Source organism: Pinus tabuliformis, chromosome 5_2 (genome assembly GCF_031772625.1).
Source record: "Pinus tabuliformis cultivar Carrire ecotype Pingquan chromosome 5_2, CPIR1, whole genome shotgun sequence".
Classification (NCBI taxonomy): Eukaryota; Viridiplantae; Streptophyta; class Pinopsida; order Pinales; family Pinaceae; genus Pinus; species Pinus tabuliformis.
In genome coordinates this window covers 673,614,492-673,628,958 of record NC_142306.1, presented here as the reverse complement: position 1 = coordinate 673,628,958, position 14,467 = coordinate 673,614,492, and positions in this window count along the sequence as shown.

The window sequence follows — 14,467 nt, the reverse complement described above, 5'->3', positions numbered from 1 at the left end:
TCAAAATCTAAATATATCTCAAGCATCTCCTTTTGATGCAATGACTTTTTCGACCTCTTGGATTTTCTATTTGTTGAGTGTTGGCTCACTAAGAGTAAATAAACTAATCAAAATGCAAACATAGCAGTTTCTTTGCTGCAAGCTTTTGGCTCTAACAATAATGGTTGTGGCTATGGCTCACGGTGGTGGCTCAAGAATCCTCCACACTTATGTTATGTGCAAAACCTTTTTTTTGTTTGAACTTTTTGGGAAAAGAAATTCAAGAAAATCCTTAATAGCATAGAGAAACTTTCATAAACCCCTTGGCCCCCATTTTTTAATAAAATAAAACTTTTTTTTAAAACAACAACACTTTAATATGATATGAAGGAAGAAGAGCTTGGAGTATGCCCTAAAATTACTTTTGCTTAGCTAAGAGCTCATCTTCCTAGGACATAAGGAAACAGGTTAACGACCCAAGATCGAGAGGCATCTAGTAGGGGTGAAAACTTGCCCCGTTATGGACCAACAACAAGTTATTCTAGGTGCTGTGGTTTTCCTTGAATAACGGTGATGATGCTGCGTTCGTGAATTGCAATAAAAAATGATTGTCCTTACTGTTGATTTGGAAACTAAATTATAATAAGTTTTCCCACTTATAAAAAATAATATGAAAAAATCATTCTTTAAACGAATAAAAAATTCTTTTTTAAAAGTCATGTAACTTTTAAAACAATATAATCACTTTAAAAATCCAAATCCCTTTTAAAAAACTTTTGAAATGGAGCTCTTGAACAAAAGACCATTTATAAGAAAATATGAAGCCAATTTTAATTCATTCAAACTTTCAAATGAAAAGGAGGGAACTTTCAAGAATTCACGGACGATATTTTGAGGAGTCTTCTCCACCTACGATGATTTTTATCCAATGCTAGTGCATTGATATAAAAAATATCTTAAAAAATATGTGACTCATGATCCTCGTTGAATGCCGTGCGGAATTCCTTTTCACAATGAAAAACATCTTTCGTCATTTACCTTTGACTCGGCCTGACTCGTGCTCCAATTGACCTTGATCAACTTTAAACTGCGTGCGTGCTTCAAAATTCCTGGTTGAACGCACTTCCTGAGACCCTCCGCCAACGTTGAGCCATTGTTGCTTCTCTTACAATGGGTGCGTTGGGCACAAATATTTTTTGATCAACTTTAAACTGCGTGCGTGCTTCAAAATTCCTGGTTGAACGCACTTCCTGAGACCCTCTGCCAACGCTGAGCCATTGTAAGAGAGGTTGCTTCTCTTACAATGGGTGCGTTGGGCACAAATATTTTTTTTTTTAAACAAAAACTTCTCCCGACCTTACCTGAGATAACGAACTCTTTCTTCTTCTCTTCTTAATTTCTTGGTCTTTGTTGCTCTCTATAGAGTTTTATGTGATTTAGAGTTTTTTTGTTATTGCTCTCAAAGACTCTTACGCAATCTATGTTCTCATAACATGACAAGAATGAAAATAAATGTGGAGAAGAGGATTTTTCTTTTCAGTATTATGAATTAGTTAAATAAGATTACATTGGACACATCAACAATAAATAATAGTAGTGAGATTGAACAAGGGAAACTTTTAGGGGCTAAGCCATGGTTTTTCAAAAAAAAGATTTGCCAATTTCTATTTTTCCTAAAAATAATTAGTCCAAATTTTATAGTATACAATTATTTTACCTTTAAAATCACCAAATTTTTACGTAGACTATATAAAGTAATTAGAAATTTAAATATTTTTACAAAAATATTGAGAAACATTTATAGTTTGCATGTTAGGGGCTATTAAGATTCACTAAGGTTTGTAAACTTTAAGATAAAATTTCATCCTTAAAATTTTCCCTAGATCATTGAAGTAAACTGGATTAACTTGAACTGAACTTGGACACTTGGATGGACGAATGTGACACTTAGCGGGTGGTTGGAAATAGATCTCCAACATTGATATTGCTCGTACTCTCGGTGGTGACCAATAAAATCTCAAAAAAAGGCTCAATCAAAGTGGATTGTTGATGTGGGCGATAATCAAAGTTGACACATGTTCTCATTGAATTCTTTCACATGGCCAAGCCTGCATTGTCCCATTGCGATGCAAACATAGTCTCCTTCCATAATAGTCAAGGAACTATTCATTTACCTAGGCTCCTTCAATATTTCTTAAACTTGTTCTGATTGCAAATCCTCAAATAGCCACACCAGAACTGAAAATGCTAAGGAAATTTATATATATGGAAGTTTCACTCTCGTATATGAAAACTCTAGAGAAAATATGATAAAGAATAATGAAAATTAAATTGCACACTATTAAGAAAAATGTAATACACACCATAAAACAAATCATATTTAATAGGATATGAGACAAAAAGGAAACTCATAAAAGAATGTCACAAAACGAGACAAACAATTACATTAATGAACTCAGCTAAAGGTTATTAAACCAAGAGGGTTAACAAACTTTATTGGTTTTCATTAGTGATATTTGCAATCTATTTGGAACTTGGGATACAAGATCATAATGAAAAAGTTGTTACCAAAAGAATGATGCTCGTGAATATCGATGAGCGCTCAAGGTTAGCAAACTTTATTGGTGACATGGGACAAAATGGCACCAAGTCTCAAATAAGAGATTCAAATTATTTTCCAATTAAATGTTAATAAATTATTTTTTTCAATAGTAGTCAATAGACAAATCGATTGCTAAAATCTTGTATAAACATTAACTAATAATATAGTAATTCAAAATAATATAACTCAAGGAGCTCCATATTTACATGTATATTTTTATAATTTAATTTGAAATATAAATTTAGTACGGAGAAAAATTCCATCAATATAGATCATGGGTAGACAATATCTCAATGAGATTTATATATATAACATTTGAAATTAAAATGAATACATGATTTTTATATGTTTATTAATTTATTATTATTTCAAAATAGTATTAATTTATTATAATAATTCATTTATTTCAAAATAATATTAATTTATTATAATATTTTATTTATAAATATAATTATTATATATTTTATTATAAAAAATAAATATTATATTGAATTTTATGAATCAAAATTTATTGAAAAATCATTGGAATAATAAATTTAAGTTATTAAATGTGTTTTTCAAAAAATATATTTGAAATAATAAAAGATAAGGATCTCACTAAAGATTGTATCATTGAATTTCCATGACATTTTTTATTTTTTTATTTTTTTTTATATATGCCCTGAAATGTTCTTAGTGTTATTCGATTAGTTTTGTTCACGTAGTTTATTATAATTACTTTCAACTAAAGAAATCATGGTCATTTTAATGCCATTTCCATTATTTTGTAACCTTAGTCTGAATGCCATTTCCATTATTTTGTAACCTTAGCCTTGTCCTAATAAGACTAACCATACTTAAAACTTGACCGAAAAAGTCATAGCACAATGTTCATCCTATTTTCTACATGTAAAATGTTACACCAAAATTTTAAAATTATTCTTTTCCTTTCTTTATAAGTTGGGAAGAAAATTAATAATTTTAGGCTCATTAATACTGATTATAAGATGGTGTTTGTACGTCTTTGTTTATATTGAAATAATGAAAAAAAAATCATTCCTTATTTTATCATGTATTTTAGATAGTAGATGAATGCCATTTTACTTCTTATTTAAAGTTGAATATGGAATAAATTTGCTACTTGTGTTGTTTTTTCTATTTTTAATACTTGTTTTTGTTAGGGAATAGAGTGTTCACTTTGTGTATAGTGTGTTGAGTTTTTATTATTCTACTGATTTTTTTTAGTTTAGCCAAAGTTTTAAGGAAATGTTGAGTATTTTTATTTTTCTATAAATTCAAAAGTAATTTTCTAATTTTTGGAAATCTTACATCTAATTTTTTATTGATCGAGCAATGCTTGATGCGACATAATTCCTTTTGTGTAGGGATATTTGTTTTCGATATTTATTAGTTCTTGATAAATTATTTTAAAATAATAAAATAACTAATTCCGTGAGTGACCATTCCATTAGTGAGTGCTCTGACACTTGACATTGACATAATGCTTTGAGTAGGTCCATTACGTAAAGCGAAGGGTGGAGGGTGGCTTTCTTTGGTTAGTGTTCTGATATTGAAAGTAAGACAAATATTGCTAGTGTATTTATCTCTTATTTCACTTTAAACGTTTTTTTATTTTAAACCTTTACATATTTATCTGAGTGAGAGAATAATTGCATAGAGTTGTGAATATGTGGAGAATGAAGGATGTGCGGAGGAGCAGGTATGTGTGAGAGAACAAGGGTGCAAAGGGAGATTTATCTGCATATGCGAAATCTAATATTAAATGAAATCTCCTTTTAATGAGTGTGAGAAAGGAGTGCTATGTGGGGCAATTGGTGTGTCGAGCAAAGAACAAAAAGTTTAAATTGTAATGATTTGCATCTCCATATAAATTTTCCCTTCAGGGTGGATCAACGTGGGATGTGCGGTTTTTAGAACTAGAAACAACAATTTAAAAACTAGGGATTGAGAATCTTAGTATTCAAGGTCTCTAAATAACACGTGCATTTGTGATTTCACATTGTGGATTAAATACTTGTTATTATGCAATATTAAATTAAGTGTCTTTTTAATTCATGTGAAGAAGTAGTATTATGTAGGAGAACAAGTGTGTTAAACAATGAACACAAACTTTTTTTTCGCAATGTTTTGGTCCTCCTTCCACACATCTCTCTCTCATATCAATACATATTAATCATTTAATAATGAGCAACAGGGACATAGTAGGAAGCTTATTCCACACACATCAAATTATTCAAACTTTAAGAAAAAAATTAGTAGCCAATATTAAATGAAGGGCGTTTTTGATGCATGTGAGAACGGAGTGTTGTGCGGAGTAAGGAACACAAATTTTAATTCGTAATGTTTTGCATCTCTAACTACATTTTAATTCGTAATGTTTTGCATCTCTAACTACATTTCCTCTTAAGGGTGGATCGATGTTGGCTCATTTTATTATTCCCTTCTACTTATTATTATGAAATATTATACTAAGTGTCTTTTTAATGCGAGTGAAGAAGTAGTGTTGTGCGAGATAACGAGTGTTTGGAGCAAGCAAAAAAATCTTTAGTTCGTAATGTTTTGCATCTCCAACTACATAATGTTTGAGTCCTGCTTCTACACGTCTCTCTCATGCATGAAAATACATATCAATTAATTAATAATGAGAAATGAAGGTTCAAAGTGAACCTTATTCCACAAACATTAAATTATTTAAACTTTAATCAAAAACTTAGCATCCAATATTAAATGAAGTGTCTTTTGATGCGTGTGAGAAAGGATTATTATGTAGGAGAACAGGTGTGTGGAGCAAGGAACAAAATCTTTAATTCGTAATGTTTTGCATCTCCGACTACATTTCTTCTTAAGGGTGGATCAACATGGAATACTTTTATTATTAGTCACTGATACTTATTATTATGCAATATTGGATGAAGTGTCCTTTTAATGCATGTGAAGAACTAGTGTTGTGCTAGAGAATGGGTGTGTGAAGCAAGGAACAAAAGCTTTCTTCTACAATGTTTTGGTCCTCCTTCCACACACCTTTCTCCCACGCACAAATACATATCAATCAATTAATAATGAGAAGTGAGGGTGAAAAGGTAACATTATTCCAAATACATGAAATTATTTAAAATTTAAGCATAAAATCAATATCCAATATTAAATGAATTGTCATTTTTATGCATGTGAGAAAGGCGTGTTGTACGGGAGAACGGGTGTACAGAGCAAGGAACATAAACTTTAATTCGTAATGTTTAGCATCTCCGGCTACATTTCATCTTAAGGGTGGATCAACATAGTATCATTTTATCATTATAGGCATTGCCTCGCCATGGACTATAGCACTCGCTTCGCAGTGAAAGTGCATTGACTCTCTATTATTTTGTTGAGTTTCTGTAATGTTATCTAAAGTTTTGGGAAAATGTTGAATATTTCTATTTTCGGATATTAGGATGATTCAATGATTTGATATGACATTTCTAAAACTATGTTCAATGACTTTGATCATTCAAAAACTAGAAACAACTAATGTTGGTATTCAATGTTCTTGAATACGTATTATGCAATATTAAATACATTTGTGAATTAAATATTTATTATGCAATATTCAATGAACTATATTTTTAATACTTGTGAAGAAGAAGTATTGCATGGGAGAATTGGTGTGTCGAGAAGGAAAAAAACTTTCATCTGCAATGTTTTGGTCCTTTGCATAAATTTTCCATCCACAATTTTCTTTCGCACAACTCCCTCCTACACGATAGTACATAGTATTCATGAATTTCAAATACTATGTTTGTGAATTAAATATTTATTATCGAATATGGAATGAAGTGTCTTTTTAATGCATGTGAAGAAGAGGTGTTGTGCGGGAGAATAATTGTGCAGAGCAAGGAACAAAAACTTTTTTTTCATAGTGTTCCGTATCTCAATATGCATTTCTACAAATCTTTGTCCCACACAATAGTACATATTAATGAATTAATTAACATTTTTAATTTTAGTTAGTGTTTAAGTTGAAACTAGTATTAATACTAAATTTCATAGCAAGAAAGTGTTATTATATGTTAAGATGAGAAAACTCGAAGCATTACCTTTTTAAACAAATATATAAAAATTTATATGATGCATTTGGTTGTGGAGTTAGTTTACAACTACAATGCTTATTAATAGTTTCACAGAACAACCATCATTTCATAACATTTTAGAGTAAATGAAATTTAATATTGATACAATCTAAACGATATGCAAGGAGATGACCTGCACACACGCATATTTGGTGAATTGAATGTTGAAAAGACTGATATTTACTTGTAACACTGTTTTCTATTAATCATATATACTAGTTAACTTTAATCACGAGTTATTGGCAATGTTTCTATGACATTTTGTGAATGTGTTGTGGTGGGACGAGAATTATATTTGACAATGAACAAGAAAATTGGTGATATGAACCTATTAGCATGAAACATACAAGTGATGAGGACACACATATATGCACGTTAGCACATGCATATTTTAAAGGAGGTTGTTTGCGAAAAAGTTATAGCAAACATGCCACGATGACCTGTTTGGAGTAGCGAAACCCTAGCATCCAAACCTCTGATACCAAATGTTATGAAACCAGCTCACAAAAAGATAGAAAAGAGAGATCAACGCCTTCAAAATAAGCCTCTTTGAGGGGACAACATCCTTTACATTACACAAATGAACAATTATTGGATGATACAAATGACAAGACCTCATTTCTATATATAGGAGTCTAAGGGGTCATAATATAATTAGAGCCGACATAACAATAATAATGTAAGGGCACAATAATAATAATAGTGGGCTTCTATGGGGCACAATAATAACAATATGGTGACTACATGGGCACAACAATATAATAAGGTGGTTGTACTAATAACAATAAGGGGTTACACTAGCAGTATAGGGACCTAACATTGGGACACTAAAAAATATTGATTCTAGCTTTATTTCTGAAACAAAGATTTTGTAACATGTTTCACACGTAAAATAGTATCAAGTGGTGATTATATAGGGAAACGGAAAATCTACAGTTAAATGGCATTGAGAACATTGTTGACTAAGTAGCAATTTCTAAGTACAAAGTAAAAATGGCTAGCAGGGTGAGGAAAGAAGCTATATGCAGCGGTACAATTAACTTGTATGCTTATATCGATAAGAACTTTCACTGATTGGCTACATATTTGGAATAGTGTAGCATGGAACATTTTCTCTTTGTAGAATGCATTTAAAAGAGGAGAGTGTTGTTGGAGCTTCTGTTTCCTTACATAGACTATTATCTCCAAAGTAGATGTCAAATAGGATCACATCCTCAACTTTTAATTGTGTCTAAATGGCATGTCTAACTATCACATGAAAAATACAAAATTCTGAACGTAAGTTCTTTGGAATATAGTATTAATTCACTATTGATGACAAATCAGGGCTGAGGAAGTGGCGTGTGATGGACATGATGTTCTTTGTTATCGATAGCTAATACATGTTGGAAACGTCATTCAGGTTCAATTGGAAATTGAGATGTGATCTTATACAATTTTTACAAGAAATCAGGAATGTGAAAGACAGGCGACAATTCAACAATCATGGTTAACAAAGTTATCAACTTAAAGTTATCAAAGTTATCAATTTGTCTGTTTGTTTGCTTGCTTTTTTTCCTTTTTCTTTTTAATTATCTAATTTGCTTTTTTTTGGGGTTAAATTTTTGAATTTTTTTATTAAATTATGTTTTTTAAGAGAATTTCTTTGGTTTTTTTCATTTATTTATTTTTTTTATCTTTTTTGCTTAATTTTTTCTCTTTAATGAGTTATTTTTGGTTTTTCTTTTTAATTACATTTTTTATGATCAATTATTTTTGTAGTTGTTTTTTTATATAATTTCTTATTCTTGTTTTTTCGGGTTGTTGTTGTTGTTGTTTTTTTTGAATATATATATATATATATATATATATATATATATATATATATATATATATATATATATATATATATATATATATATATATATATATATATATATATATATATATACTTATTATTATTAATATTTATTTATTTATCTATTTATTTTTTATTCTATTTTTTTCTATAGGCTTGTGTCAATCTTCGGCTTGCAAACTGACTCCACTATGTATTAATTTGATATTTGATTTTAAAGTTTTCATTATAAAAAATTGAGTCCGCCCAAATAATGTGTCAATTTCATGGTTTCTTTTTATATTTTCATTGCAATGGGTCGAGTTTGTTTTCACCGTGTATAAATTTGATGGTTGATTTTTGAATTTTCATTGTATTGTGTCAAGTTGTATTAGGCTAAGATTTTAAAATAGCTATACTTTTAGCATTTAAAAAATAAAATATTACGAATTGAAAGAGAAAAGGTTCACAACAAAAAGGTTATTGATCAAGCATAAATGGATGTTGATGTGTCTTAGGTTGGAGCGACAAGGCTCATGAAATTGCATTGCTACTAGTGATGTGTTTGCAGAGTCCATTATCTAAGAAGAAGAAGAAAAATGATACTGAGAGCAAGAATAAAATAGTTATAAGATTCTCTAAATCCAATTCCTTTGTTAATGACTCATGGGACATGTATTCCACGCTGAAATTTGGGAAAAACATAGTGAGTGGTATCACTAGTGCTTACTATAAATGGATATGGAAACTGGCAAAGCAAAAGTGGCATTAATTAGCATTTATTTATGAAAATAAAGCAAATTAGGAGAAAAACGGAGATGAAAGGTCACATATTCTTTTGAGGAGTAAATTGAAGGAAAAATGAATGAAAATGAACAAAATAGAGGCCTTAATAAGAAAAAGGCTTTTAAGGAACAGCTCATAGCTTTTGTAAATTCAATCTTTCACTCTCTCATTCATTCTCTCATTATCTCATACTCTGGCACACTTAGAGCATTATTGGAGAATACTTGGAGCACTCTAATATTCACTTGGATTGTATAAAGAAGGAAAAGGAAAGAAGGAAGAAATAAGGAACATGTGGATTGACAACAACAATTGCATTGCTTTGCAAATAATAGGTTTCTTGTGTGATTCCCTTGTTGATTTATGGATGCATGGTAGATGCATGTGGTTTTATGGTTATGTGATGTGATTGGCATGGAGGTTTCCTAGATTGAGAGTGGTTCTAGCCCTTCCTTGCCATTTTTTGGATAGCCATGTTGATGTGGGCTTTTCCACTTGGTTATTATTTAGTTGGTTCTCATAATTCCTTATGGTTGTGGGTTGAAACAAACATTCTAGAAGCCCTATAACAACTTGCATTGAGTTATTAGTCTTGGAGCCTAAGTTGGGACAAAAGATTTGGAGCCCTTGGTGGGTGGAGTTACTAGTCCATGGAGTAGGGTTTGAAAAACGCTTTGGAGCCCTTAAAGACTATTAGTTGAATTACTAGTTCATGAAGCCTTAGACAACTTGGCTAGAGACTGATCTGGTTGGTGTTAGTGATGTCTAACTGTGAGGTGGAATCACTGGTTGAGGGTTGAGGTGGTTTGGCCTTTGGAAGACCTTGTATGGTTTTGTTTGTTTTATTCCATGAGATCCCATATTCATTCTTGGAATGTGGCATAGGGATGATTGGTTGAAAGAGAGATTTGGTTTAGCCCAATCTATGGTCAGTTGGTACGTGGATGTTATGAAACCAGCTCAAGAAAAGATAGAAAAGATAGATCAACGCCTTAGAATTCAGCCTCTTTGAGGGGGCAACCTCCTTTACATTACATAAATGAACAATTCTCAGATGATACAAATGAAAAGACCTCCTTTCTATATATCGGAGTCTAAGGGGTCATAACATAATCAGAGCCGACATGACAATAATAATGTAAGGGCACAATAATAACAATAGTGGGCTTCTATGGGGTACAATAGTAACAGTATGGGCACTACATGGGTGCATCAATATAATAAGTGGGTTATACTAATAACAATAAGGGGTTACACTAGTAGTATAGGGGCCTAACATGCCCCTCTCCTTCAAAAATCGTTGTCCTCAACGCTTGAGTAGTTCTTGATGCTTCTGTATAAAATTCTTGTCCTCGCATGTGGAATCTTCAGCAGGTAAGTTCTTCCACTTGATGAGATACTCTGAAATTGATCAATTTCGTAGCTGTCAGGTTCTTGTTTCTGTGATTGCTCCATGTTCCAATATGATTTTTCCTTCCTCTTTAATTTCTGGCAATATTGTTTGAATTGGGATCTTTTGCAACTTTTGAATAAGTGGCCATACTTCTTTTTCCTTCTTCCATTCATCCCTTGCTTCGTTTATCCAATCTGGTTGGATAATATAAATAACACAAAACAATGCTTCCACATCCTCATCCTTGAAGAGTCTTCCCATTCGGTAAGGTCTCCATTTTTTAAGTGCATGTAGTATTGCCAACATTTCCTTCTCATAAATAGCTTGCTTGAGATGTAGCAGTAAAAATACCCAATCACCTACATCAAAACATTTTTCACTATGATGTTTATCTACCTGTTGTTTCGTTTGATTTTGCACTGAAGTGGCATTATCCTTTAAAAGTTGGAGAACTTGTTGTTGATGCTCGATGTGATCTTTCGCTGCTTGAACCTTTTTCTTCTTGATATGTCCTTCTATCTCTAGAGTTTGAGGAGTGGTAATTTCTTCCAATCCTTTACAAGATATGGTCGAATTCATTTCTTGATGCTCAATGTGATCTTTCACTTCTTGAACATTTTTCTTCTTGATATGTCCTTCTATCTTGATAGTTTGAGGAGTGGTAATTTCGAACAATGAATTAAAAGATATGGTTGGATTCATTTCTTCTTTCTCGATGTGATCTTTCACTTCTTTCACATTTTTCTTCTTGATATGTCCTTCTATCTTGAGAGTCTGAGGAGTGGTAATTCTTGCCAATGCTTTACAAGATATGGTCTGATTCATTTCTTGTTTCTCTGGGGTGGGGTCCTAGTTTATATCTTCTTCTTTTGATGTTTCTTGATCCTTTTCTTCCTTCTCTTCATATTCGATGTAAAATAATTTCTTCTCAGCACACTTATGGCCTTTAGTGCATTTGCTATCACAATTGTAACAAAGCCCTTTTTCTCTTGTTTCTTCCAATTGTTGTGGTGTAACCCTTGTAGGTTGTGGAAGGCTAGGAGAAACAACACTTCCATCTTTATAGCTGTGAGGGGTATGCTTCCTGGTTTCCATAATTTTTCTTTCCATTATGTCACAAAGCCCTTTTACTCTTTCCAATTGTTGTGGTGTTGCTCTAAAGAAGGTGTTGCTCTTTGTATCCTCATAATGTGCTATCATTTCCTCCGCGAAAATTGACCACGTAACAAGTTGTTTATGAGAACAAAGCCCTTCGTACCATAAAAATTGATCTGGTTCTAAATATGAAGATGCAATACATACCTTTTGTAACAGTTTTACACCATGTAGATCAAAATATTGCTCCATCTGAAGTATCCAATTTACCGGATCCTTGCCATCAAACTTCCTCATCTTGCTTTTTCTTGATTTTAGGAGCTCGAACTTGAAACGACTGTAACTTTGTACTTTCAGATCTTTAAGTTCTAAAATTGCGACCTGTAGTAGTCCTCTGTGTCCTATTTCCAATGCCACCAGTCTGATCCAAATTGGATTCTCTAAGAAAGAGTTATGCACAATCTCCCAAGATGACCTGATTATAGACCTTTCCCAAAGAGCGAACTTGTATGAAATGCCACGTATCACTGTTTTGACCTTTAGATCTGAAAAAGATATAAAAAAAACTACAGTCCGTCCTCTTCTATACCTTCTTACGAAATTTCAATCCGATCCCCAGAGAGAAAGTTATGACGATTTTCCCCAAGTCACCTGTTTGGAATGTAATTCAGGAGTCTGCAAAAAGACCAACTTCCTTAGATCATATCTCCGAAACTATAGCGCTAAATGCTCTGAAATTCGGACCTAAGGTTCCGCGCGATTTCTTATCAAATGGGTTTTTTTTGGAACTTCTGAAACGTCGCAGAAAAAAAGTTATAGCGAAAATTCCATGATGACCTGTTTGGAGCAGCAAAACCCTAGAATCCAAAGCTCTGATACCAAATGTTATGAAACCAGCTCAAGAAAAGATAGAAACGATAGATCAACGCCTTAGAATTCAGCCTCTTTGAGGGGGCAACCTCCTTTACATTACATCAATGAACAATTCTCAGATGATACAAATGAAAAGACCTCCTTTCTATATATAGGAGTCTAAGGGGTCATAACATAATCAGAGCCGACATAACAATAATAATGTAAGGGCACAATAATAACAATAGTGGGCTTCTATGGGGCACAATAGTAATAATATGGGCACTACATGGGTGCATCAATATAATAAGTGGGTTATACTAATAACAATAAGGGGTTACACTAGTAGTATAGGGGCCTAACAGTGGAAGTCCCTGAGTTGGTTGGCATTTTCATATGTTAATAAGAGTTATTCTTCTACTATGATTCATGTATATTTATAGAGATTATGTTGGTGACATTATGGCTACGTTCCATGGTTTATATGTTTGTTATTTTCTGGTTATATGTTGTTTATATGATAAGTATCATCTATGGATCTTGACATAAATTATTTAGTTATTAATCGATTGATGAATGTATGGACCAATAAATGTTATTGCAGCTATGTGAAGAGGGCACAGGGCCTTCTCGACAATTCTCAGTTGAACCCCAAACTCGTATGATGAGATATGCATTCATAACATGTAGCTTACATGTTTTCCATGTATTTGACAAAATGTATGTTATGTTCTAGGAAGTCTACGTAAAACTCCGCCTTCAATTTTTATGTTTAGCTTTGTTTTGATCTGAATTATGGTTCTCAGAAGTTTCAGTAAGTTTTGCACAGTGGTCTAGATACTAACCTAGAATTGGGGCTTAGGTCCTAGAACCGCACCCTCTAAACTAGAAAATATGGGTCACAACCACACTCAGGTAGGCTTGTAAGAGAAGTTGGAGGCATTCAACCACATGGAGGCCTTGTCATGCATGCAATTGGCAGTTAAGTTGTGTGAAAAGGAGCCCCAACTCAAGGTTTGGCCACCTAGGGTGGTTCTTTGGCCCTTAAGTGTCATGAAGTCCCGAGGGATGTTGTGAGTTATCAATTGGTGGTTAGTTATAGGCCTCACTTCCTTAACTAGAGCTAGGAGGTTGGCTCATGTCATAATAACTCTTTGTCTCATGTTTACCTTGCTAGGACAATATAATTGGGTAAATTTTGGAGGGGTGGTTACAAATTGGTATCATGCTCCCAGGTTCATATAACTGTCTCCTCCCATATCTACCCACTTTCACCACCATATCCAGGGTAAACATGAGATGAGGGCTACTATTATATGACTCAACCTCCTAGATATCCTTAAGGAAATGGGGCACAAGAAACAAGACCTTACTAACTTCCCTTTGGTGCTACAAGACCACCAGGAGTTAACCAACCACTCTAGGTGTCCAACCCTTTGTTAACTTTCCTTTTCAGTGAACTGGAACCACAATTGCTCCCATTACAAGGCCTCCAAGAAATTGTGACCCTCCAGTCACTCCCACAAGCCTGATTCCCAGTGATTACAATCTTTTTCACTCAGTTTTATGTGAGTGACCCTTAGATGTGAGGCACTTTTTCAACATTAGCATCCAGACCTATGGCCAAAACTTAATGAAAGTCCTAGAGATGATAAATAACATTGAGACGAAGCCTCTAAAACAAAACTTAATCTAGGACTTGACCTAGCCCAGTCTAACCATGACAGTATTTCCTTTAAACACATTGATAACATGAGATCTACAAGTCACGAATGCATATATGACATAGGGAACTGAAACTTATATGGGGTTTACCAATAAGGAATAGTGTGATC